This window comes from Zingiber officinale, chromosome 2A (assembly GCF_018446385.1).
Source record: "Zingiber officinale cultivar Zhangliang chromosome 2A, Zo_v1.1, whole genome shotgun sequence".
NCBI classification, from domain to species: domain Eukaryota; kingdom Viridiplantae; phylum Streptophyta; class Magnoliopsida; order Zingiberales; family Zingiberaceae; genus Zingiber; species Zingiber officinale.
The window spans coordinates 51,168,081-51,179,379 of record NC_055988.1 but is presented as its reverse complement, the minus strand read 5'-3'; the positions used below and the strand labels follow the sequence as shown (position 1 = coordinate 51,179,379).

The following is an 11,299-nucleotide window of genomic DNA, read 5'->3' as shown; positions in this document are numbered from 1 at the left end:
AGTCGAAGCCTACAAGTGTCGAAACACTTGCGCTTCGCTTCTACGAGAAAAATACCCATAAAAACTCTAAAAATCAGAAATTTACAGAATGTTACAATACTAAATTTTTGTCTTAAAAACAAAAACTAAACTCGTACAAGCGCACGTGGCTCTGATACCACTGTTGGGTTTTTCGGGCCGTGAAAACCGATTTTTCGCGTCGCGGAAACCCCGAAACCCCGCCACCGGATCCGTGCGAAGATAAAACTTTCGAAAAACTTATGAGTATGAGTTTCTAAACCTTGATCTACAGTAGATCTACAAAGGAGAAGGAATATACCCTTGATGCGAAGCCCTTCGCAATCCCGCTTGTCCTCGGTTCGCCGGATCTCGAAAGTGTCAAAGTAGACACTTCTCTATGTGTATCCACACAAGAAAGAGATGGAGAAAAATCTCTAAGGATGTGCTAGAAACCTTAGAGATCAGTAATGGAGGAGATGAGAGGGAGAGAAGAGAAGAGCTTGAGGAAGAAGATGGAGTGAATGAGAATGAATGAATACACCTTGTGTAACTCACACACATGTAACCTCCCAAAAAGTGGCCGGCCACTTTGCTTCTAAAACTCCCATGGAATATCAAGAGCCAAGTCTCTTGATCTCCTCCATGAGGTGGCATTTGGTCAAGTCAAACTTGACCAAATGAAGAAGCCTTGATGATGTGGCATTGGTCAAGTAAAAGTCAAGTCAAAACTTGACTCTTCATCTTCCTACTTAAGTCAAGTCAAACTTGACGACTTCTCTCCCTTGGTTGATCTAATCTAACCATTGGTTCAAGTCAATTTTAATTTAATGAATCTCTATTCATTGAATTAAATTAATTCAATGAATCTAAGTCCAAATTAGACTCACTTAACACATGAACCAAATTGAGTCCAACTCAATTAGCATAATTTGGATTACTTTTAATCCAATTTGGTTCATCACATGAACCTAATCCTTTAGGTTCATCAAATGAACCTAATCTCCATCTAATTGCCCTTTGTGAGTGACCCTATAGGTTCTTATAACGTTAGCAATGCTCCGAAACCCATTTAGAAGCATAAGTAATGAGCGGTATCTAGCAACACATCATTACTACCCAAGTTATAAGAATGTTGAGATCCAACATCACCTTGTGACTACTAATTATGACTCCTCACAATATATGACAAGTGTCCTTCTATCCAAGACATCTAGAATGAGCAATGTGAGGCATAGACCGTGTCATCCTCTGATCAATCTAAATCTTGAACTCCAAGTAGACTCACTAAATCAAATGAGCTCAATATCTCATATTGACTCATTTGGGCGTGGTCATGCACTTCGTGGTCTCACTCTATCAAGAATATCGATGTCTCTCTCGTTATATAGGAGGGATAGATCCCATCTACATCACTCACATCCCTCTGCATAATTCGTTATATACCCAGTAATCGCCTTTATAATCCACCCAGTTACGGGTGACGTTTGATGAAACCAAAGTACATAATTTCTTATGTAGGGAACCATGGTGACTTCAGGTCTAAGGACTAGTAGTCATACTAATAGCCACATGAGAAAGTATATGACACTCATATAACGATCCATGATACTTTCTCATGGCGGGTCATTCAGTATACATTCTCCAATGCATACCCATGTGTCAACTTGATATCTCTATATCCATGACTTGTGAGATCAAGTCATCGAGTTGACCTACATGCTAGTCTTATTGCATTAACATTGTCCCTGAATGCTAATACTCGACTAGGAATGATTAAGAGTAGTGTCCCCTATATCATCTCACTATCGGTTCAACTAACCGATTGATATAGGTGAGAACCTTCTACTTAAGGACGCTATTATACTTAGTTTATTTTGCACCAATACAATTAAGTATAATAACAAAAAACAAATGCCTTTATTTATTTAAGAATATAATACAACAAGTCCATAATACAATCATCAAATGATTGGCTCTAGGGCTCTAACTAACACCTCGTCCCTCGGACTGTCGTCTTTCTCGCTAGCTGTGTCTTCCGCTCGACTACTTGTGCTCCTAAGCTCCTGCACACTTAGACACAAGGTTAGAAACACACAGGACCTAACTTAACTTGTTGATAACACCCAAACAACCTTGGGGTTCCAACAATCTCTCCCTTTTTGGTGTGATGAACCCAAGTTAAGCTAGGGTAAAATAGACATTAAATAAAATTAAGTAAATTAACTTAATTTGTAATTTTAGTGCAAAAATAAGTTAAAATTTTGGTCTACCTCCCCCTAGACTTATATTAATCCTTCTCCCCCTTTGATCACAAAAAAAATGGGGTTTCAAGAAAAAAATCTAAGGGTTTATAAAATTTTGAGATCTTTAAAAATTTGCAATAATCTTCACACAAAGAGTATCTGAAAAAAATAAGTAAAGTTTTCTATGGGAAATTATAAGAAAAAAAATTCTAACTTAGGCATTTAAAAAAAATTATTTTATAAAAGAAACTTGAAGCAGAAATTTTTAATTTCATTATAACTTTTAACTAAAGAAATCTTCTGAGAATTTTTCTAAGTGTTAATGAGAATTTAAAAAAAAATTCTAAGTAAAAAGAATTTTGAAAAAATGTTGGAAAAAACTTTGAAAACATTAATTAATTCTAATTTTAATGCTTTGACAGAAAGTTAATTAAACATTTATTTCAATATTTTGGCTTCCAGGTCGTGGTGAGGCACTAGGCCTTCTTGGTTATTGGAGCAACAACCACTTCCTTAAACAAAGCCTCAAAAAGAAATTAATTGTTTAATTTTCTCACTGAAAGCGCTAACTTTTATTAATATTTAGATTAAGCAAGATTTAGGAATCCAATAAAGGTTCCAACCTACTGGGTTGATTAAAAATTTCTTAGGGACATATTTTCTAGAGATATTCCTAATTTGTCCCTGGTGATATCTATAATACCAATTTAAATTATTAAATCTTCTAACATTGGTTTTAGATGAACATACATAGTTTTTCAAGTTATCTACTTGAATTTTCAAATCATCATTTTCAAGTTTCAAATTTTAATTTGCTAGTTTTAATTTATCTAATTCTTCTAAGAGACAAGACTTAGCTAGAATTACTTTTAAATTTTTATTTTAATTTTCTAATTTGCAGCAATCTTTTGTTAAAAGTTTAACGAACTTAAACATTTTATCGGGAGGAAGAGATTGTACGTGACTTACCTTGTCGATCTCGTTATACATTTCTCCCCCTGAGCTACTGCTTTCTTCCGATGAAGCTCCCCCTTCATCGATGCTTTCGATGCTCATCTCGGAGGAACTTGAATCGCAATCGTTGTCTTGATGACTCGCCATCAGTGCGAGTCCGGAAAATGCTTCGACTTCCGATTCAGACGATGTATCGTCCCACGTCGCTTTTAGGGCTTTGTGCTTTTGAACAGGCTTTTTCCCTTTATCTTTATCCTTTTTCTTTAGCTTGGGGCAGTTGTCCTTGACGTGTCCTTCTTCGTCGCAATGGTAGCAACGGATCGTTCTTTTCTTTCTACCCTGTGGATGGTTAGTTTTTTTAGAATTGTATAACTTCTTAAATCGTCTTACCATCATTACCATTTCCTCGTCGTCGAGAGAAGATTCTGACTCAGGCTCGTCTCTCGATGCTTTGAGGGCGATGTTGTTCTTGGGCTCCTTCGAACCTGCACATCTTGATTCGTGCACTTCAAATGTCGAAAAAAATTCTTCTAAAGAAACTTTTTCTAGGTCTTTTGAAATATAAAAGGCATCTACTAGTGATGCCCATTTTGAATTTTTCGGAAAGGAATTTAACGCGTACCTGAGCGAATCTCGGTTACTTACCTCTTCTCCGAGATTCGAAAGTTCGGTGATGAGCTCCTGTATCCTTGAGTGTAGATGTGCAATTGTTTCACCTTCTTCAAGATAAAGGTTGGTGAGCTGGTTGCGAATTAAGTCCCGTCTCGCAAACTTGGCTTTGGATGTTCCTTCGTGTAGTTCAAGGAACTTCTCCCAAAGCTCCCTTGCTGAGTTGTAAGTGCCGACACGGTTGACTTCTTGTGGCGGAAGTACGCCTAGCAGATGGAATTCTGCTCTCTTGTTTGCCACGTACTCGGCCTACTCTTTCTTTGTCCATGAATTTTTCGCTTTTCCCTCGGGAGCTTCAAAACTGAGTTCCATTGTAAGTAATAAATCGAAATCGGTACCGAAAAATACCTCTATGTGTTTCTTCTAGCTTGCAAAGTCCCCCTCAAATTTTGGCGGGTGGATGTTAGATCCGGCCATCTTGTTGCTTCATTCGGCGGTTAGTCCTCCTGAAACATCTTGGCTCTGATACCACTTGTAGGACCATTGCGGCCGGCTAGAAGGGGGGGGGGGTTGGATAGCCTGCAAAATCAAAACGAACAACCCTTCTCAAACTCTTAAGCTAACACTTGCATAAAGTAAATTAGCAGTAAATAAAATAGAAAGAAGAGGCTCACAACTTGACTTGGTTACAACCAAGGAGGTCGTTAATCCAAGAAATGAACGTGCACTAAAATATCTCCTTCAGGCGGAGAAGCCTCTTACAGCAGTGAAAGCACGAAAGATAGAAGCTAAACTAGAACAGGAGGGCACAAGTGTTTGGAATGTAAATTTCTAAGTTGATTCAAAGCTTCTGGACCAAGGCTATATTTATAGCCTTGGTCGGGTGCCTGGAAGGGTTCCGAGTGCCCTGGAGGGGATAAATTTTATCCCCCAACGTTCAGATCGAGTCAAAGCTCGATCTGGTCAAAATTCAGGTTCCGGGCGCCCGGAAGGGTTCCGGGCGCCCTGGGCTGCACAGGGTGCCCCGGACAGTTCCGGGCGCCCCGGATGCTGAGTCAACTCTGGTTGACTTTCGTCCAAGTCCTCTGCTCCAGATCCGCTTGATTAGGTGATCTCTGCCATCCATAAAGGGCTCACCCGAACCCAACTTCCAGTTTTCTCGAGCGGGCTTCCCTCCGGCTTCTCGTCCCTCGGAATCGTCGCGTGTTCCCTTCTCATCCGCCGACGTACTCATCCGCAGTCTTCGTCCCTTGGACGCACCGCGTGCCGTCCTTCTCTCTAGCTGTGTCTCTTGCTCCCCGAGCAATCTTCCGCTATGGTTTTCGTCCCTCGAAACCACCACACGCTTCCTTCTCGTCCGCCGGTGTACTCTTCCGCAGCACCTCGTCCCTCGGACTGCCGTCCTTCTCGCTAGCTGCGTCTTCCGCTCGACTACCTATGCTCCTAAGCTCCTGAACACTTAGACACAAGGTTAGAAAAACACAGGACCTAACTTAACTTGTTGATCACACCAAAACAACCTTGGGGTTCCAATATAAACTAATCTTTAGAATTATGTTTTTCTTCTATACCTTTTTCCTTCTTGTTAATTCTTTTTGTTGCAATTCTAATTCTAACTTACATTCTTGATTTCTAGCATTCTAATCTAGTTTTTCTCTGTTTTTCTTTTGATCTAACTTTCCTCTTTCTTTCTTCTTTTCTTTTGTAAACATATCTTGCAATCTTTAGCATATGAATTATTCTAGACATTTTTCTTTTTCCTTTTATCTTTTCTTTCTTGTTTTCATTATGCACTTTCTTGCTTACAATTTAAATTCTGCATTTTCTTTCTTGCTTTTCATATTGCATTTTATTTCTTGTTTTTGATTCTTGAATATCCATGAGCACTAACATGTCAAGCAGGCCCGTGAGAAATTTTTCTACACCTTTTTCTGCAAGATTTTTATCTCCCATTGTGCAACCTCAAATTGAAGCAGAAAGTTTCCAACTAGACCCAGAATTGATTTTCATGATACAAGGTCACAAATTTGGAGGAGAAATATCAGAAAGTCCTTATCTGCATCTTGAAACATTTTTAGAGATTTGTGATATGGTGAAATGTGAAGGAGTGTCAGCAGATGCAGTTCGATTGATGGCATTTCCTTTTAGTATCAAGGATAAAGCAAGGACTTGGTCATATTCTCTCCATCCTCAAAGCATCACAAGTTGGGAACAATTAGAGAAGTAATTTCTGAATCATTTTTTCCCTCCAAGTAGAACAGTGTATATGAGGAATTGCATAACAAATTTTTCTCAGGCATATGGAGAATCATTATTTGAAGTATGGGATAGATTCAAGAGTCTTCAAAGACAGTGCCCTCATCATGGTTTTGAAAAATGGTTGATTCTGCACATATTCTATGGGGGAATTCCTTTTTCAAACAAGAGTATATTGGATTCATCAGCTGGAGGTTCTTTTATGGATAAAAGTATAGATGAATCATATACATTAATTGATCAAGTGAAATTGAACCTCCATGAATGGTCGAACATAAGTTGGATGAAATCTCCCTCAAACGTTCAAGAAGTGCAAGCCATAAATGCTATAGATCCTATTAAACAAATTGTAACTCAACCATCTATGAGTTTTGAAAACCACAAGTTACAGAACGGGGAGTTCAAACATTTTGGGGCAAAGATTGAAAGTATTATTTCAAATTGGTTTAAAGAAGATCCCCCTCCTTCGCAGATAAGATCTAGTGAAAAATGAGATGATGTTGGGTTGAGAATTGAAAAAAATCATGAAGAACTTCTGAAGAAGGACATGTTTAGAATTGAGGAGAAAAACAATAGAAGACCACATGAACTCAGTTCCATTATTCCAAGAGGTTCCCAAATGCCACAAGTACCTTTCCCTCAACGATTGATCATACCAACACTAGATAAGCAAGTTGAATCTCCTCCACAAGCTAAAAAGGAATATGGGAAGTTAGAAGTACCTTCCCCAAGGCCTTCGCTAAGGGTTCCTTTTCCACAAAGGTTAGTGGGGGGCAATGAGAACTATGACTTTAAAAAATTCTGTGACACTAGTAAGGTTGAGTGCAGATTTTTGAATTTGTATAAAGATGAAGACTCTTCATATGAGGATTTTATTGATAATGCAGTGGTAAATAAGTTTTCAGATCTACCTCTAAATTTTATAGGGTGTTATAGTGATATTGAATTTTCAGATGATGAATGTGATGTGGTAGATCAACTTAAAACTGTAAGTGAAGTTATTGATCCTCTTGTTATTGATTCTCCTATTGAGGATATAGATGTTGGTTTGTTTTTTGATGTATGTGTTGATGATGATATTTTGGAAGAATGTGTAAGGAGCTGTGTTGTGGAAGCAGCATCTCAAGGATCACAACCTTTGTCCACACAACCCTTAGAGGGTGTAAGAATTGATCATGTTATGGAATAATGTGTAGGGACTTATGCAGAGCTAGTAGAGTCTCAAGAATCACCATCTTTGATATCATCAACATCTGAGCCAGAGCCAGAACCATCATTTGATTCAGAGGAGGTCACATCTACATGTTTAGAAATTTCAAGTATCTCTTAGCAAAGTAAGGTTAGTATTTCTTGTGATCTTTTGAAAAATTTTATAGAAGTACCTATCATTGACTTTGTTGGATGTGATTTAGTTTTTATTTCTTATTCTGCTTATCTTAATATGGTTATGGCTCTATCTTATCTAATATGTTTGTGAGAGATTTGTATTTTTTTTTGCATGTGTAGATTTCACTTGGGCTAATGATTGGAAGCACAATCTGAACCGTCTTCGACCATCGAAAAGAACTTCAAAGAAGATGAAGATGGAGAGAGCAATACTTCATTTTGCAATTCCTATATTGAAAGCTCCCTCTATAATAAGAGCCCTTGGTAGGAGGGGTTGAAATATCTTACCCCTCCAAGAGCGAGATTTCGATAAATCTAATAAGGTGGTCGAGCTAATGACCTTAAACAAGCGCTTCTTGGGAGGCAACCCAAGGGTTCTTTTAGTTAGTGCATTTTATGTTTCTATTTTTCATTATAGTATTTTTACTTTGTTTTTGCTTTGTTTTCAGGTTGAAATTTCACTTCCATGAGCTGGCCATGATTTCTTCATGGGCATGGAAGTATTGGAGAAGCAAGAAAGGAGAAAAACCATCTTTTGGAGAAAAACAGAGAATGGTCGTGTGTTGTACACGACCAGGCATATGTTGCAGAAAAGGAGATGCTTGGGCCGTGTCTACATGACACGGTCGTGTAGAGTCTCCAGAGAAGAAAAGGTGCTCGCCCGTGTCTCACACACGGCCGTGTGAAGAATCCAGAGAAGAAAAGGTGTTCGGTCGTGTCTCACACACGACCGTGTGAAGAAACAAGTACAGAAGCATGCACTGGTCGTGTCACAGACATGGTCGTGTGCTGATTCCAGTAAAGGAGAATGGTGAGGCCTTGTTGTTGGGTGTTTCGGGCCGCAAAAACCGCTTTTTCGCGTCGCGGAAACCCCGAAACCCCCTAGCCATCGGATCCGTGTGAAGAAAACTTTCAAAAATACGAGTACGAGTTTCAAACGATGATCTACAGTAGATCTACAAAGGAAAAACATTTTATACCTTTGAAGCGTGCCCTCGCAAATCCCGCTCGTCCAACGGTACGCCGGATCTCGAAGTTGTCAACGTAGACAACTCTCTAGTGATATCCACACGAACAAGAAGTGTTCTCTAACACTCAAGGATGGAGAAGAGAGCACCACAAGTGTGCTAGCACTCTCTAGGGCTCTCGGGTAGGAATGGAAGAAGAAGAAAGGAAAAGAAGAGAACACACTCCTCAAAAATCTCTATGTGACTTTCACTAACCTTTCTTCTTGGATTAGATTCACTCTCCTTTCTTCTCCCTTGCTTGAAACCCACGACCAAGAGAAGAGAAGGAGCAAGAAGAGAGCTTAGGAGGAGGAAGATCACTTGAATGAGAGTTACACTTGCAAAAATGAAACTCTTTTCATCTAATTAAGTGGTTTGTAACCTCCATGGGATACCAAGAGTCACAACTCTTGGTAACTCCCATGAGATTGCACTTCACTTAAGTAACCATGATGATGTGGAGCATCATCATTGGTCCACTTAATGCCAACTCACCAATGAGGTGGCATAAAGTCAAGTCAAACTTGACTCTTCATCTTCCTCTCAAGTCAAGTCAAACTTGACTTAATCTCTCTCATGGTTGATCTAATCCAACCATTTAATTCAAGTCAATTTAATATAATGAATCTAATTCATTTAATTAAATTGATTCAATGAGTCATAATATAAATTAGACTCATTGAACACATGAATCAACTTGAGTCCAACTCAATTAGCCCAATTAGGATTACTCTTAATCCAATTTGATTCATCAAATGAATCTAATCCTCTTGGTTCATCATATGAACCTAATCTCCATCCACTTGTTCTTTGTGTGTGACCTAATAGGTTCTTGTAACGTTGGCAATGCCCCTAAACTCATTTAGAAACATAAGTAATGAGCGGTATCTAGCAATACATCATTACTACCCAAGTTACAAGAATGTTGAGATCCAACATCACCTTGTGACTACTAATTGTGACTCCTCACAATATATGACAAGTGTCCTTCTATCCTAGACATCTAGATTGATCAATGTGAGGCATAGACTGTGTCATCCTCTAATCAATCTAAATCTTGAACTCCAAGTAGACTCACTCAATCAAATGAGCTCAATATCTCATATTGACTCATTTGGGCATGGCCATGCACTTCGTGGTCTCACTCTATCAAGAATACCGATGTCTCTCCCATCATATAGGAGGGATAGATCCCATCTACATCACTCACATCCCTCGGCATAATTTGTTACATACCCAGTAATCACCTTTATTGTCCACCCAGTTACGGGTGACGTTTGATGAAACCAAAGTACATAATTCCTTATGTAGGGAACCATGGTGACTTCAGGTCTAAGGACTAGTAGTCATACTAATAGACACATGAGAAAGTATATGATACTCATATAACGATCCATGATACTTTCTCATGGCGGGTCATTCAGTATATATTCTCCAATGCATACCCATGTGTCAACTTGATATCTCTATATCCATGACTTGTGAGATCAAGTCATCGAGTTGACCTACATGCTAGTCTTATTGCATTAACATTGTCCTTGAATGTTAATACTCGACTAGGAATGATTAAAAGTAGTGTTCCCTATATCATCTCACTATCGGTTCAACTAACCGATTGATATAGGTGAGAACCTTCTACTCAAGGACGTTATTATACTTAGTTTATTTGGCACCAATACAAGTAAGTATAATAACAAAAAATCAAATGCCTTTATTTATATAGAATATGATACAACAAGTCCAAAATACAATCATCATCTGATTGGCTCTAGGGCTCTGGCTAACAATCTCCCACTAGCACTAGTGCCAATCTGTGTAGGCTCTAAGCCCCAATGACCTAGTGTGACCATCATGCTTCCTGTGTGGCAAAGCCTTGGTCAAGGGATCTGCGATGTTAGCCTCTGTAGGTACTCTGCAAATCTTCACATCTCCTCTCTCGACGATCTCTCGAATGAGATGGAAGCGCCGTAGTATGTGTTTGGTCCGCTGGTGTGAGCGAGGTTCCTTCGCCTGTGCTATAGCTCCATTGTTGTCACAATAGAGCTCAATGGGGTCAACAATGCTAGGAACCACCCCAAGTTCAGTGATGAACTTGCGGATCCAAACAGCCTCCTTTGCTGCCTCTGATGCAGCAATGTACTCGGCCTCTGTTGTAGAATCAGCTACTGTGTCCTGTTTCGAACTCTTCCAGCTCACAGCACCACCATTAATGCAAAATACGAACCCTGACTGTGATCGGTAATCATCCTGATCGGTTTGGAAGCTGGCATCACTGTAACCCTTTACAGCTAGCTCATCATTGCCTCCATATATCAAGAAATATTCTTTAGTCCTTCTTAAGTACTTAAGAATATTCTTGACCGCTATCCAGTGACTTTCACTTGGATCTAACTGGTATCTGCTCGTCATGCTCAAAGCATACGAGACATCAGGTCGAGTACATAGCATGACGTACATGATAGATCCTATGGTTGAAGCATAAGGGATATGATCCATGCGGTCTCTCTCCTCTCTAGAAGATGGACCTTGAGTCTTCGAAAGACTCACGCCATGTGACATCGGCAGAAATCCCTTCTTGGAGTTCTGCATGGCAAACCGTAGTAGTACCTTGTCAATGTATGTACTCTGACTTAGGCCAAGCAATCTCTTAGATCTATCTCTATAGATCTGTATCCCTAGAATGCGGGATGCCTCACGTAAGTCCTTCATTGAGAAGCAACTCCCTAGCCAGGTCTTGACAGACTGAAGCATAGGGATGTCCTTCCCAATGAGCAGTATGTCATCCACATACAATATGAGGAAGACAACTATGTCCCTTACAACCTTCTTGTAGACACAAGGTTC

At 39.4% G+C, this 11,299-nt stretch overlaps 1 non-coding gene across 1 annotated transcript; it reads right to left on the bottom strand.

Moving 5' to 3' along the window:
• Window positions 1-6,070: 6,070 nt before the first annotated feature.
• Window positions 6,071-6,176, bottom strand: LOC122044589. The gene has a single exon (XR_006129622.1). It is a non-coding gene; the product is annotated as a small nucleolar RNA R71 (small nucleolar RNA).
• Window positions 6,177-11,299: the final 5,123 nt, after the last annotated feature.